This window comes from Felis catus, chromosome F2 (genome assembly GCF_018350175.1).
Source record: "Felis catus isolate Fca126 chromosome F2, F.catus_Fca126_mat1.0, whole genome shotgun sequence".
Lineage (NCBI taxonomy): Eukaryota > Metazoa > Chordata > Mammalia > Carnivora > Felidae > Felis > Felis catus.
Window position 1 is genome coordinate 9,713,546 of NC_058385.1, and position 17,323 is coordinate 9,730,868.

Sequence of the window (17,323 nt, forward strand, 5' to 3'; positions counted from 1 at the left end):
GGCACATAGTAGGACCCAGTTATGCCACTGAATGAATGAATGAATGAATGAGATTTGGAGTGGTGGGGGGAAGTTTACTAACTTGCTCTATGAAATGTTCAATAAAATGATGCAAGAATTAAGCTTAGTTTTCTCATCCATGGAAGAAGGTTACAATTATCTAATACCCCCCTAGCTTCATACCTTATCACGATTTATAATAATTTTCATTCTGAGTTCTCACCGTTTAGTCCATTTAAGATATTCACAAATATTCAAACATAGACAAAAATGTAAGTATGAATTTTTCCTAAAGAAAATTTAGAAAGCAATTAAAATGGGATTGCCATAGGATTTTGTCAAGTGCATGAGAGGTGCGATTTGCTTTCAGTGACAGTTGCTTGTACCAAATCTGTGGATTCTCAAGATATTAGTTGATGGCCATAATTGGGGAGACAGAAGCAATATGATGAGAAAAAAAAAAAGATATGGCTTTTCTTTTGTTTTTTATTTTCTCTTCTTTCTTTCTTTCTTTCTTTCTTGCAGTAAATTGAGGGTGGGACTTTAGGCAAAGCACTCTACTTTTCTGGACTCCACTTTCTTAATCGGTTAGAGAAACAGGGCTTGCCAAACGAAAGGATATTCCATCTAAATAATCAATCTCGCTCTTACTGGGGTATGAGGCTATTTCTAGTGACTGGAGTCTTATGGAAAGTGGAGCCACAGCCCACAGGAAGTTGTTCGGAATGGCAATGAGCATTGGCTCTTAATATAATTGTTTACAAAAATTTTCGCAAGTTGATGGGTACATCGCCTCACCACGTTGAATGGCGTTGTGTGCCTAGATCATTCGAGAAAGACACATGTCAATCTTTTAAAAATCTCCAGCGATTATTCCACTGTGTCAGACCCCCACTGTTCATGTTTCCTCTCCTCTGACATTTCCACTGCTGCAACCAAAGGCCATTTCCTTTTGGTCTGTCAACAGTGGAAATTGAAAACAGCTGCTCACCAATCCCTTGGATAATAGGTTCTCTGCACACATCATGTTATCAGATTTTGAAAGTCACCTCCAATATCGGAAGAAGACACAGAGAAGAAGAATTCTGAAGATGAAAAGAGCCTTAGTAAACATCTAATCCAATTTCTACCCCAGGCAGGAGTTCCATTTGTATCTTTGGTCTTTGAGCCATCCATTGGCCGCTGCACCCAAGCTTCCAGCAACAGGGGATTCATGACCCCCAACGCAGCATATTTCCTGTTCAGATGACTTGAATTGTTAGAAACATTATTCCTATACTGAAGTGGAATCAGACTGTAGTTTCTACAGAAACTTATTCTGTTATCCAGAATCAGACAGTATGAGTTCATGCACTGTCTTCATACGGTAATTCACCTATAAGAAAAAAACTCTCCTGTTCCCCCACATGGTTTATTCCAGTTTCAACTTTATGGGAAATGGTTTACATTCATCTTATTACCCTTTTTATTAATTTCTGTATGTTCCTTATTTGGTCTCTCTTTGAAAAATTTACTCAAGTAATCAAATACACTGCAGTTCAGTAAAAATAAATGATCTACAGTCACAGGCAAATATATGGTTGAAACTCACAAACAGAATATTTAATAGAATGAGCAGGACACAAAGGAATACAGTATATTTCATTCATGTAAATTCAAATCTAACAAGACTGCATGCATAGATACTATAACTATAAAGAAAAGCCAGTTAATGATTACTATGAAAGTCATGATAACACTTACCTCTGGACAAAGAATGAAGGTGAGATTAGAGAAGGACATGTGTCTGGGTTTAGGGGATGTTTTAGAGCATGAGTAGTGTTTCATTTCTTAATTGTTGTTTTTTTTTTTTTTGAGAGACAGAGACAGAGAGCATGCATGCATGAGCAGAGGAGGGGCAGAGAGAGAGAGAGAGAGAGAGAGAGAGAGAGAGAGAGAGAGAGAGCATCCCAAGCAGATGCCACATTCAGCACAGAGCCCAATGTGGGGCTTGATCCCACAACAGTGACATCCTGAACAGTCGCTCAACCAACTGAGCCACCAGGAGCCCCAGTAGTGTTTTAATTCTTGACCTGAATGGTGATTTCATGATATTCACCTTACAATTTCATCACTTTACATATATTTTATGTGTAAATCTACTTTTCTAAATACAGATTTTGAAATTGTGCCTGTTTAGCATTTTATTCTAAAAATTTGCGTGCATTCATTTGGACTACATAATTCAGCTTCTAGAAAATTGTCCCAAGTTAAATGAAGGATATACACAAAATTTTTAGCTCAAGGTATGTTTAATGCAACAATGATTATAATAGAAAAGGGGAAAAAAGCCCAAGGTAAGTTAAAAATCCAAAGTTAGATTGAGTTGTTTGTGACACGGGTATGTCTTAATATAAAGGTATGTTTATGATTTTTTTCTGAGTAAAAAAATAAAATAAGATGCAAATCTGTATCATTACATTTTTTTAAAAAAATCTGAAAAGGATTTCAATGAAATATTAATAAGTATTTCTCAGAGGCTTACTAAGGTTTATTTTTATTTTCCTTCCTCTTTTCAACTCTGCATTTATTTTATTTTATTTTATTTTATTTTAAATTTTAGAGAGAGAGAGGTAACACAAGTGGGGGAGAGGGGCAGAGGGAGAGACAGACAGAGAGAGAGAGAGAGAGAGAGAGAGAGAGAGAATCCCAAGCAGACTCCATACTCAGCACAGAGCCTGATGTGGGGCTTGATCCCATGATCCTGGGATCAGGACCTGAGCCGAAATCAAAAGAGTCTGACACTTACTTGACTGAGCCACCAAGCCACCCTCATCTCTGCTTTTAGATTATTCTATAATGATATGTGCACTGTACTGTTTTATAATAGAAGTATTATTAAAATAAAAATAAAATATAATGGACTTGGTGGGCACAATACTCTAAATGAGTCATGGATCATGGTCACTTGTGTGTAGAGTCTATTTTTCAGTGCAGTGAAACTTTGCAAATACTTTGTAGAAGCAACTATAGGACACTGTGAGGAAAGAAATGGGACTGGTCAAGTGCATATAAGATCAACTGAATTCAACCCATATCTTTTTAAATGTAGTTCCTTTTAAAACAAAGTTATTCAATAGCATAACGTCACGTAGTCTGTCCAAGCCTTGTTAGAAAAAAAGCAACATATCATGACCCCCTTTCCCAATTTCCTACCTCCCAGACAATTGCAACTCTTTCCCCTTATTCTTTCAGTGTATGTCTATTATAAACATGTTTACATTGCTCTCCCTCTCAAAATGAAATAAACATTAAAAAAATGCTTACGTTGCTTCATTTTGTAGCTTTAAGCATTATCCGTTGACTTCCCACGGCAGAAGATAATGATTTATCTCTTTTTCACTACCCTACTCACATGCCTATTCTTGTCCTCACAACCTCCCAATATCACAACTTGTATTATACATATTTAGTGTTACATCAACATGACAGAAATTCAATACTCATGGCTAAGTCAAGAGCTCTCCCTTGCTGAAAATCTCATTTTCCCTGGAGTTCATAATTATTTTTGTTTGTTCATTTGCTTGGGTTTCATTGTGTTTATTTTCCACAGTCGTATAGCCCCCAAACTCATTCTCAGTTGTAACCTCCTCTCAGTTCACCCAATACATCTTGTATTTTTCAGGTTAACACATTTTTAAAAGAAATCTTTCCCAGAGCTTCTGACTGTCTCTAATCCGACCTGGACGCTCACTCAAGACCCCTTTTATCTTCGCAGTTAACTCTTTCACCTCTCTTTTTTTGTTGACTTTGTGTTTCCTGGATCCCATGACTTTCTTCTTGGTGTATGCCCATATTTTGATGAGATGCATTGCTTTGTAGTTTCCTAAAAAGAGGTGTGTGGAAAATAATTTTTGGGGGTTTTTGAGTGCCCCAAAGTGTCTTCATTCTACCTTCTTAATTTATGGTTTTTGCAACTAGAGAATTCTAAGCTGGAATTATTCTCTCAAAATTCCCTCAGAATCTTGAGAGCATTGCTCGATTGTCTTCCAGTTCCCAATGTTGCTATTGATAAGCCTGAGCTCAATTAGATTCTTGAACTTGCATGAGCAGTCTTATCAACTTCTCTCTAAAAAATCTTGGCATCATCTCTTTGTTACATTTCGTCCCTTTCACTCTGTGGCTGGATACTTTGTGAAAAATTGAGTCCTTCAGTTCTGGGACCTTGTCTTGAATTCCTTCTTTAACACTAATTCATCTCTGTTTCTTTAGCCCACCCCCACCCACCAAAAGAGACAAAAAAAAAAAAAAAAAAAAAAGCCCAACAACAACAAAAACAACTCTACCCGACCACATTCACAGAACATTAATTCACCTCTGTTTCTTCATCTATTGTTCACATGTGGAAATTTCTGAAATAGCCTTGATTTTCTTATCTTTTCTCTCCATTTTCCAAACTTTGTTTTCTGTTCCGCTTTCAGAGAGTATCTTGTCAAACAGTCTCTACTGGGTTCTGAGACTGTTTCCATGGACTGGAATCCCTGAAAACTATATCTCCCGATCCTTCTATTGGGGTTTCCGTTTTTGCTATTATCCTTTCAATTATCAAGGGTGCTTATTCTAATCTGTGAATGCCTTTTTTTTTCTTTGGTAGCACCCTATTCTTATCTCGTCAATGGAATAGCTTCCCTTATCTCTCTGATAATAGTTTTCATTTTAATTTTTTAAGTTATCTTATTCCTGTATTGTCTCTGTTGCCTCCAAATTGCTTTGGTTTCCCTCCTCTTGTTTTGGTCTCTTTCATATTCTGCGATTCTTGACTGGGCACCAAAAAAAAAACTGCTTGGGAGCTCTACAAAAGAGAATAGGGCTTGTCAATTTCAGGTGTCACTGTGGCGTCATCTGGCTGAGCCCATTAGTTGGGGAAACTCCAATGTTCATATCTTTAGATCTTTTTCCAGGGTTATTCAGCTGACAGAGAGTTTTCTAATGTCTGCCTGGAGTGAAGAAGCCAGCATTCTCCGTCAAGCTTGGGGGAGAAGATTGCAAGTGGCGGTAAGGAGGCCTCAGTGTTGAATACATGTGGACTTGCACAGACTCACCCATTCTCCTTGGGGAACACCAGCTTTCAGTTCCACCAGGAGCCCTCCAGTTCAGCAGAGATCCACTGTTTTATCCTCCCCAGAGTTCTACATCCTGACAGAGAGAGATGGGAATCTGGGAGCTTCCAGCTTCTTAAACATGTTTTCATGAAGTCTTCCAGGCCCCAGCCCCACTTTTGGCCCTCCTCCAGGGGTACTTGACATTGCCAATCCCTAGCTTTGAGGGGTTTGGTGTAAATCACATGCTTCTCAGCCTTTCCGGAGCCAACTGAGATTCAACGCTCTTAAGCGTGCAAAACCAGCGATCATTCCTTCATCCGCTTTCTAGCTTTCCAGTTATCGTCTCTAGCTGTCTCTTTGCTCTTGTGGGTATATCTATTTTTCTTTTGTTTTCCAAATAATCCAATTTATTAGGGATTTGGCAAGATGCACAGGTAAACATGTGCATCTTCATTGCAACTACCCATACATTTTGTCCCATGAGCTTCTCTCATGACAAGTTCTTCCACAGTTTGTATGTTTCGATCTAGTTCTTGGGGGAGAAAATGTAGGCTTGTGTAGTTTTAAATTTTAATCTTGTGCATCTCACCCATATTTCACCCTCTTAAGGTAATTTGGAAGCTCAATCCTGTGCCAGGAATGACAGTAATAATAAAGAGACCTACTATTTTACGTGTCTCTGACACTATACTAGATCAAAGTCATATGTATCCCTCATAGTTCTGTGTTATCTGCACATCTGATAACCACATTCTTCCTCTTCCTGTAAGTCATGGGTTGGCAAGCTACAGCCCATGATCCGAACTTGGCCTGCGGCCTGATTTGGTAAATAGATTTATTGGATCTCAGCCATCATCATTTGTCCACATGTTGTCTATGGCAACCTTCGTGCTGCGGTGCCAGACGAAGTAGATACAACAGAGACCATATGACCTGCAAAGCCTAAAATATTTACTCTTTCATCCTTTGTGAGTAGTTTGCCAACCCGTGCTTTAAGTTACTGATAAAACATATTATATATGAGAAAGCTAGACCTGATCGCATTGGTATGTCACCAAACCTTTCCGATGGCTAGCATCGATTCATTGACCAGTACAATTAGACAACTAGCAATAGACCTGTTTAACTCCTTGTCTTTCAGACCATACAGATCAAATTTCACGAAAGGTAAAAACTGACAAAAGCTAGTGCTGACTTTATATTGAATGAATTATCTTAGAAGAAGTCCCCTATCAGTTTGTGCTTAAGCAGTGATGACATTCAAACACAAAAGAGCCTCTGTGGACGATATTCATGTCCGGGAGTCTCACATCCTGTGCCTGGGATTCTGGGAAAGCAGGGAATTCTGGGGGATTGTAAGAATTCACAAAATGGGTTGTAAGAAATGTTAGACCTGTGGAAGGGAGAAAGGGTTAAAGCGACTTCATGTTAGTGAAATACTGATGCTTACATTCTCCCTCTTAGAGATTTGCCATATATTAGCACATGAAAGAGCTAGAGAATTCCTGCAAAGCAGTAATATGAACACCTCTGTCTGTGCAAATGTTACCTATTGAAAATTATCTCTTCCAATTCCACGACTGTGATCGCTTCATATCTGCATTTATGACACTGTCAGTTAAAACATTGTCAAATGTTTTGCTGACCTCATTGGTCCTAACCACAATGAATAATGGTATTTTGCACGGTTTTCAGAAACCCTGACAACTTCATGGTTCTCTGGTATAGCAGCATTTTACCTGGAAGCTGTTTTAAAAGAAGCTGACAGGTAACTAAGACAGTCAGAGCACTAAGAGAAACGATGTTTATCATTCATTGCTTCCCTCTTCCTTATTCTGAGCCCACCAGAAGGGAATGAGGGGAAGGTAAAAGCGATGACTGTTGAGGTAAGGACGCATGGGATCACTTGCCCCTGCTGGAAGCAACTGGAATGCAGGGTAACCAACAAGCAAGACAGCCCCTCCGCAGATCTATTCCGGAGTTTGTCCAGTTTGGACAGCACTGACCACTGCTTTTTTTTTTTTTTTAATTTTTTTTTCAACGTTTTATTTTATTTTTGGGACAGAGAGAGACAGAGCATGAATGGGGGAGGGGCAGAGAGAGAGGGAGACACAGAACAGGAAACAGGCTCCAGGCTCCGAACCATCAGCCCAGAGCCCGACGCGGGGCTCAAACTCACGGACCTCGAGATCGTGACCTGGCTGACGTCGGACGCTTAACCGACTGCGCCACCCAGGCGCCCCCTGACCGCTGCTTTTATGCTCTGCTGGTATATATCTGGTGAGGGTCACTGATAGACGGCAGTTCTGTCATCACCCTGTCCCTGACATCGTCTCTACTGTGCCAGCATTTTCATTAGTCTTCTCTACTTATCAGAGGGGAGTCCGGTCATTAATAAAAGTGATCTATTTGAGCACTGTCTTAGGCCTCAACGTACGTAGTAATGACAAAATATAAACCTAGAGCTTTGCTCACTACGCATCAGGTACGCACGTTGCAAAAGCCATCCTTACAGGTTGTTCCTTTTCACACAAAGCATAAAATGGAAAGGGTCCCAAAGGAATGAGGATTTTCTCCACTTCCATGGCTCACGATGATTTATTTCCTGATACGTTATCTCATTCAAGGATCCAGTTGTATTATCATTCCTGTTTTGCAAATAAATAAACCAAAGCTCAGAATGATTAAATAACTTGCCGAAGGTCTCAGAACAGAGCCCGAATCAAACTTAGATCTCCTATCTCCAAATTCCAAGCTCTTTCTAACAAGCCGTGCTGCCTATCCAAATACTCTTTGTTTTTTCTCATTCTCTAACTCTATCTATCAGTCTAGTAATTCTATTTAAAAAACAAAGACCACACCCCAAACCACAACCAAAATGATATGCGATTCACATCATATTTCTGTTGGACAGCACTGACCTAAGATTTGATGTAATCCCAATAAAAATCCCAGGAGGCCTTATTGTAGAAATTGACAAGCTCATTCTAAACTATAAATGGAAGTACAAAGAAATAGGAAATGGCTGAACAAACTTGAAAAAGAACAAAGTTGTAGAACACACACCCTTTGCTTTCAAGAGTTACTAAAAAGTTATAGTAATTAAGACAGTGTGCTATGGGCATAATGATGAGCTTAGAAATTAGTAAGGAAGCGTAAGAGTACAGAAGTAGATCTACATTATGCACAATAGATTTTGAATAAGTATCAAGGTAGTTCAGTGGGGAAAGGATAGTATTTTCATTTTTCTTTAATGTTTTATTTATTTTTGAGACAGACAGAGACAGAGCGTGAGCAGGGGAGGAGCAGAGAGAGAGCGAGACACAGAATCCGAAGCAGGCTCCAGGCTCCGAGCTGTCAGCCCAGAGCCCGATGCGGGGCTCGAACTCATGAACGGTGAGATCATGACCCGAGCCAAAGTCGGACGCTTAACCGACTGAGCCACCCAGTCGCCCCAGGATAGTATTTTCAATAAATGATGCTGGAACAATAGTATATTTGTATGTAAAAATAAAAATAAAATACACATGGACTTTGACACTTACCTCGCACTAAATATAAACATTACCTTGAAACGAGTTACAGACCAAAGTTAAAAATAAACATTTAAACTTCCAGAAGAAAAGCATGGTAAGATATATTCATAAAGTTGGGGTAAAAAAAAAATTCCTAGATAGAACACAACAATGTATAAATCGTTACATTGATAAATCGGACTTTATCAAAATAAAAAAGCATCGCTTTTTGAAAATACTGTGAAGAAAATGAAAAGGCAAAACACAGACTAGAACATAGCCACCATATGTAAGTCTCACTGAACAACCTGAATCTGGAATGTATAAGGAACTCTTATAATTCAATAATAAGAAAACAAGAACACTTAATAAATAATAAGCAAAAGATCTGAATAGTTCCATTGCAGAAATATATATATAATGGTGTGCCAACGAGCTCATGAAAAAAATGCTCAGGGTAATCCAAAGTGAAGCCACAAAGAAATATCACTACGCACCCGCTAAAAAAAATAGCTGAAATTAAAAAGATTGACTCTACTAAGTGTCGACAAAGACTTGGAGCCCCTGGGACTGCTATACATTTCTGTTAGGACTACAAAAATGCCAGAGACACTTTGGAAAACAGTTTGAAAGCTCCTTATAAAACGTAACATACACTCACCATGACCGGGCAATTGAATTGCCAGGCATTTACCCCAAGAGATGAGAATGTATGTTCCCATAAAGATTTGTACTTGAACGTTCAGCACCTTATTCATAATAGCTAAGAACTCTTCGATAATAGCCGAGTGGATAAACAGGTTGTGGTATATTTCCCTAATAGGATGCCATGTGCCAATGGAAAAAAAAATGAACTGTGATACCTCTAACACCCTGGTCGAAGCTAAAATAATTATCTGAGCAAAAGCAGTCAGGCAGGAAAGGGTGAATGGTGTCTAATCGCATTTTATGAAATTCTAGAACAGAAAAAACAGGGTATGGTAACAGAAAGTGGGTCAGGGCGTGGCCCAGGTTTGCAGTCCAGGTGGCGGGGAGATTGACTTCACACGGACAAGAGGGAATGTTTTGCGGTAATGCTCCGTATCTCAACGCTGGTAGAAATTGCATGGTTGTGGGGCGCCTGGGTGGCTCAGTCGGTTGGGCGTCCGACTTCAGCTCAGGTCACGATCTCACGGTCCGTGAGTTCGAGCCCCGCATCAGGCTCTGGGCTGACAGCTCAGAGCCTGGAGCCTGTTTCCGATTCTGTGTCTCCCTCTCTCTCTGCCCCTCCCCCGTTCATGCTCTGTCTCTCTCTGCCCCAAAAATAAATAAACATTAAAAAAAATTAAAAAAAAAAAAGAAATTGCATGGTTGTATGTGTGTGTCAAAGCTCATCACAATGCACATTTAAAATGGGTGTGCTTTGCACACCTGAAACTAATAGAACACTGTATGTTACCTGCATTGGAATTTCAATAACTAAATACATAAATACGCTCTATTGTATGTAAGTTACACCTCGATGAGTTTAACATAGTTCAAGTGTACGTGCAGAAACAGAAAAAAATCCAGGTGCACATATATCAGTGTTATAACGCCCAGGCAGCAGAGTTATGGTTGATTTATACTTCCTTTATCTTGTTCTTCTGTGCAATCTAGCATTTCCATTAGTACACATAATGTTAGTGATAAAGAAGATTAAAAGTAAAAGTAATATCCATTCATTTAAAAAGAAAAAAAAAGCCATGGATATAGCTTTTTCATCCCCTGTAGTAATTTTCTTATTTAATCATGAGATTCTGGTTAGGCTGATGCATCACTTAAGCAGCTACCGAGCCCAGGTCCCCAGTAGGAGCGAATTGAACGGAAGTGTTGGATTCACTTTGGTCATCACCAAGACCTACACTGCCTGATCTGCTGCCTCTTGAGAATCATTCAGAACGTTCTCCATCAAGCCTCTTTTTCTGGGCCCTATCTACCAGGCTCTACCTAGTTTGAGAGCTCTGCAAGGCCTGTCAAGGAAAAATCCAGAGACGGACAGTAGTTCCAGAGGCAAAAACAGATTCTATCCAAGAACCATCGCAACAGGGGAAACCAAATCTCAGTATAGACCTAGGCTCAGCTCCACATGCAGCAAGGAAAATTGGGCGTTTGTGGCCAAGGAGCAGCGTAAAAATTACTAAGAGGTGGCGTGGGGATGGGGGAAAGGGGTTTCTGGCTAAACCAATTTGGCAGGATGCTTGCAGAAGGCAGGCAGGGTGAGCAGATAGCACGTGGGGGGTGGAGGGCTGGAGGGTGAGGAATGTGATCAGATATCAAGGGTGGTCAGATACTGAGGGCAGGGTAGTCTCACTAAACTGACTTCGCAGGATTCTTGCTCTCGAGATCAAGGCCCAAGGACGGGGCCCAGTCCAAAGAGGGCTTGAAGGATCCTGATGAAAGTTAACTCTTTGTCGAGCGTCTTTTCCCGTCCCACTTCCAATTGCGTGCCCTGTGTTGGCAGGTTCTCTTTCCCATACGACCCGAGTGGGTAACAGCTCCTGGCAGGGCAGGGCCACAGCCCTTTCCAGGGCCCTGTGGGTGCCCCTTGCTGGTGAGAGAGCTCCTCTCTCCTCACATGGTGCCGATACTTGCTTCCTGGGAAGAGCCCCAAATCTGGGGGGGATCCCTTTGTGCAGTTTTCCCCCCTGTTCCGTTCACTCCTTGAACCCTTTCTTTCCTTTTTGGCCAGCTTCTGCTCTCGTCTTACGATCCGAGGAGGCATTCCTTCCCTCACCCAGAAAGACAGAGGATACAGAAGCCTTACTTAATCCTTGTCACTTCCTGATTCCCCTGGCATCCCAGGCCTTTGGGGTGTGCCTCCTCCAAGAAAGATAAAGAAAACATCTAGTCTATCTTGTACAGCACAGGAGACTCCTCCGGGCCAGGGTGACAGGCCTGACAAATGGAATCAAGGACAATGGGTGGATTCCCAGGCAGAGAAAGGAAACTTCTTACGCCCCGGGAAGCCAGCCAGACAGAAGGCGGCGAGCGGGCAAAGGGTTCCCTATACGTCTTCCCGTCTTGCCCCCCGGGGTCTCCTCCGATGCCATTTTCCTCCGTCTTCTAACCACCATGTCAACAAACGCTAAGGAATTGCTGAGCAGGTGCACTTTCGGAGAGTGTAGGCAGGAGACTTGCACCGCCTGCTTCACTGGTGCTTCTGCTCCCACGATGGGGCAGGGGGTCACCGCATAGGAGATCAAGTCCTGGTGGCACTGAGGCCAGACTGGCATCCGCGACAAGTTCCGGGCTGTGGAAACTCGGCCCCAGGTGCCTGCGAAGTCTCCCAGACACGTGTTTACCTGGAGGGGCGTCGTTACATCGATTCCCTGTCTCCCCCAGTATAACGCACTGCCTTCTTGACTCTGAGTATGTGCTTGTGGGTAGAAGGAAGACGGGGCGACACCGTCATCTCGATAGGACTCCTATGGTTAGAGATCCATCGCTAAATGATAGTCAATTTCCTTAGTTCTCATAGAAAAGAATAAACCTGAATTTAGTGCTAATGGGAATTTAGAAAGGCTGCAAGCCCAGCAAGGTCACTGTCATATTCAGTATTTGAGAAGAGGGTCTGTAAATGATGGCACAGGCCTTTGAATGGTGGGGAAATACACCCTCTGGTCCCACATTAGGTATTTTCCACGAGCGAGGGCTCCGTGCTGAACAGGGGGTTTAATGGCAGAGAGACACAGCGCAATGCAAATATTATGCCAAATTCACATCCAAGGGATTGGGAAATGCAAGCTTCTCCTCTTTCCCTTTGCCTTTCCCTGTTCCATTTAAAGGGGGAGCTTCACCACATGCCCTGTCTGTGATCAGTAGCTCACGCAAGACAGGGAGCATTCCCCTTTAACAGTGGCTAACTTGAACTCTGAGAACCTATGCGGAGCTCTCGGCCCTTTCAGCTCAACGCTCTTTCGTCTGCAGGAAAGAAAGGCACAGGCACCTTAATGAAGTGTGATCAATGAGCTTACCCCCTGTAAGTTCTTTTTTTTTTTTTAATTTTTTTTTTCAACGTTTATTTATTTATTTTTGGGACAGAGAGAGACAGAGCATGAACGGGGCAGGGGCAGAGAGAGAGGGAGACACAGAATCGGAAACAGGCTCCAGGCTCTGAGCCATCAGCCCAGAGCCCGACGCGGGGCTCGAACTCACGGACCGCGAGATCGTGACCTGGCTGAAGTCGGACGCTTAACCGACTGCGCCACCCAGGCGCCCCACCCCGTGTAAGTTCTTAACGAGGTAGAAGATGGAAGAATATGTTAAGCCATAATGAAGGCTGCCATTTTGTCTGCCATATATGGCTTTAGTCATTGAACAAAATGTGTTTGAGTCATGATCTTCAGTCACCCGAGAACAGGAAACTCATTTACTCTAAATAGGACAGAAAGGTAGAATCGTACATTTTAAAATTCAAAAGAGATCCTCAAATGCATTTTTTGCTGACAGAAAGTTTTCTTAGCATCTCGGTAAAGCCGACGCACAATGGAAGTTGGGTCTCAGGATGATAGGAACGTTGCTACACGAAAGTAAAATCACAGTCGAACTGTATGTATAACTTACCAACTTTCTTATTTTGGTCTCAAGCAATTTACTTGGGAGGGAGTGTAAAATACAGGAAGGTGTTCTTTGGCAGTCTTTCTAAGAAACAAAAACAAATTGGGCTTTTGAAACATTATTATTCATGTGTTTCTGAAAAATACTGAAGAATATTCGAATGTGTTCATTAAAATAATGAGATAAATAGGTTTGATATGTTGACAACTTAAACGTGCAATTTCCATTTTCATCAAATTTATGTCTTCATTCTGAGTGTAATAAGGAGCTATTCTGGGATTGATTGGCACTTATTATTAGGAAGGGGAAGGTAAGGTGGAGTTAAGGAGTCTTGGGACTATGACAATCTGTTATGTATGCTCAGGAAAAAAAAAAGCTGTCATCATTGGTCTAAGCCTTAAATAATAGCACTCTGCACAGATTTTTTTCTGGAGGGATCCATCCAACTCCACGATTCTGTAGTTTTATAAACCAATTAAACTATCCTCACTGGGGGAACAGCACAGTTACTCCGAATGTTCTGATACTCTCTACAGTTCATACTCTTTTGCCTGTTGGGATTTTAAAGATGTTACAGTAGTCAGCATCACTGTGACCTCTACCAAGTTCTAAACATTTGAGAAATAAAATAATGGAATAAGGCAGGTGAAGACTAAGCCACGACTGGGGAATGTGGCTCAGACAAATGTATTCCTTCATAATGAACCTAAAATCTCATCCGGGGCAGCTTGGGACAAAGAATAATGTGGGACCAGGACAGTCCCGCCCCTCACCTCTCCCCTATGTTTCTCTCCCCCACAGAGCTTTCCCCTGGGGGGGGGGGTAGTCAAGGAGAACGCTTATTCTTTATAGACAACAAATTCCAAATGAAAGTGGCTAGCTAACGTGCTCAGATTCTCCTTCCAAAATCACCACATGGGTCACTCCATCTCTCTAGGAATGGAATGATTAAGACCCATAGAGGTACACTGATGTTTTTCCATCTGGGAGGGCACATCTGGATAGAATCATCTTCTGATACTGTCTCTAGTAAGACTATGGCCAGGTTTGTTCTGTGTCAAGGGTTGGGACAGTTGAGATCATGACCTGAGCTGAAGTCAGACACTTAACCGAATGAGCCACCCAGGTGCCCCCATGGATGCCATTTTTAACAAAAAGGGGAAAGTAAACCACTGTTGATTCGGGTTCTCTACCTACTTTGGAACAAAAATTCCCGGAGTGGCCGTTCACTGGGCTCCTTTTTCCAAACATCTCAAAGCGTGGTCTCTAAACGCAGTAACTAAGTTACAGGAGGAAGCTTAAATCTGTCCTTCTCTTCTCCCAAGTTTCTAAGATTTCCTATTTTCTACCGAGATAGAAGGATTTCTGGAAGAACTCTTACTATGATGTTTTCCACTTTGTATACGATCTTAACTTGAAAATGGAAGAGTGTTGTTTGTGGAAAGTCAAAAACAAAGGAAGACAAAACAAAAACCCACTTTCTAGCTCTCCAGCTGGTGAAGACTAGACCTTGGCAACTTTCTCTGATCTACCATTTTAAAAAGTACTTAATTCTGGAAAAAATCATAAAGAAAAAAGGTTTCATTCCATTTGAATTTAAGAGAAATGTTGGTAAAAAGTGAGAAGGGTACATAAATTTGAAAGTTGATTCAAATTGTTCTCCCAGATTCTCTCCTTCCTCTTACCTTTTTTTTTATTTAAAAAAAAATTTTTTTTCAACGTTTATTTATTTTTGGGACAGAGAGAGACAGAGCATGAACGGGGGAGGGGCAGAGAGAGAGGGAGACACAGAATCGGAAACAGGCTCCAGGCTCTGAGCCATCAGCCCAGAGCCTGACGCGGGGCTCGAACTCACGGACCGCGAGATCGTGACCTGGCTGAAGTCGGACGCTTAACCGACTGCGCCACCCAGGCGCCCCCCTCTTACCTTTTTTTTAAATGTTAATTTATCTTTGAGAGACAGAGATAGAGAGACAGAACATGAGCAGGGAAGGGGCAGAGAGAGAGGGAGACACAGAATCCGAATCAGGTTCCAGACTCCGAGCTGTCAGCACAGAGCCCGACGCGGGGCTGGAACTCACGAACCGTGAGATCATGACCCGAGCGGAAGTCGGAAGCTCAACCGACTGAGCCACCCAGGCTCTCCATCTCCTTCCTCTTACTTTCTTACTTGAAGTGAGAGCTTTATTTCTTTCCATTGAGAGCCGAATCTTAGTTTATAAGAGGCATATGCTGAAATGCTCATTCATGGTTGTTTCCTCCATTTCTCTCTTCTATCTTTTCCTCCTTTTTGCCCTTTGGTTCCCCTCTGACCAGCTCCATCCAAGTCTAAATTATATAGTTCCTAAATTATTTAGTCATTATCATTTTCCCTCAGTGCCTAGGAATCTTACAAGTACTCTACAGGTGCTCACCAAGCTTCCTCCAGCCTCAGCCAGGAGAGAAGGACAATGGATTTTTCTCTCTTCCACCTCATGGACAGGGAAAGCATTGTTCCTATCCAATGTCCAGAAGAGCGAGGCTACCTCTATGCTCATTCTGAGAAAGGTGCAAGGAACTTACTCTAGTTAAAAGTGGGAGAGACAAACTCAGGCTTGTCACCAAGAAGAACTGGTAGTTTCTGTGGAGGTTTCTCTGCACTCAGAACCACGCTCCCACTACACACACACACACACACACACACACACATCCCTGGCCCAAACCTCAGCCCCACTTGGACTCATGATTTAGGACTTGGAAGGTTCTGAGGGAGTATTGTCAACCCTGCATCCTCAGGAATGCATCTAGTAATAACTTCCCTGCCCCCAAGGAAGCAAGTCAGGCACAGTTGAACTTGGAAAGTTTTCAAATCAACATGAAGTTTTACCCACAGACGTGACAGATTCTCTGGTCTCAAATCATGCCATTAAAAGAAAAAAATTTGGATTTCTTAATTAGGTAGAGTAGGTCATAAATTAATTTGCTTGTTTACAAACGTTATATCAGTTCGCTTAACTACGCTAAAAGATGCTATTCACTAGAAATATCAGTAGGGTAAAGAAACGCCTCTCTTCTGTTTTCATTTTAATGGTTTGGTAGGAAAAGAAAAACTGTTTTCAAGGGAATTCTTAGTAGAAAATGTTGACGTACTGGTTCTCGGTGAAGAAGAATCCACTTATGAAAATATTTTTAATGGTCTATGGAACGTCGTTAAACTCAAAAGAATACTCTTGGGTGAAATCAAAGTATCAGATTGCAATGCCTCGCTTCATTTATATGGTTGTCACTGAACTGATCTTCAGATCAATATTTCTACCCAGACAGGAAAGAAGTTACCCTGAGTCATAATACGTTCCTAGGACTTAGTCTCTATCTTCTTATCCAGATGCCATTTCCAAACCTGCTTAACGTAGATAATGACAACGTCCCTTAGTCACGAGACTTCCTATTACAAACTATGTATGTTGTGGTGAGGTGCCAGTTTTAAACCCCTCTTCCAGACTCACTTTGCACTAATTTTGAACTTGAGGCATTTAAAGATGATGCAATTTTGACCACCAATATGGTCTCCACTATACTCAGAATTCAGACACAGTTGTAGAGAGTTTTCCAAGTAGATTATTATAGATCCACCTCCCTGAAGATCCAATATGCTAGGTTAAATCAAAGAATAACAATAGGTAAAAGCATGCATTTTTGCATCTATCTATCTATCTATATTCTTTTCATTTACAAACTGAAACAAAAAGTAACTTGGTTTTGTAGGTCTTTATTGTCTGATGTCTGTTCTTTCTCAGTGGTTCCTTCACACTTTGATAAAGTTGTTGCAGTTAATGGCAAGATTGTGTAGGCACATATGTATGCTATGGAAATCTGTAGAAGTTTCCCTGGCTAATAAGCTTCAAGGGTAGCACAGGGACTAGATAAACAAACTGTACACTGAGATAGATTGGAATGCTGAGCCCCCACTTATATCTGGGAGCGATGAAATTCTTTTTCTTCTCTCATAGAGCCAGTCATAACTTTTCTGCTTCTATCACAACTAGTGGAAACCCTATTCATTTACCCAACATGATATATGTAAGATCAACTGATATATACTGGTGAGAATTTTTCCAAACGCAGGTCTTTCTTGCCGAGCAGGTGTAATAAATTCAGTTTTGTCTTACA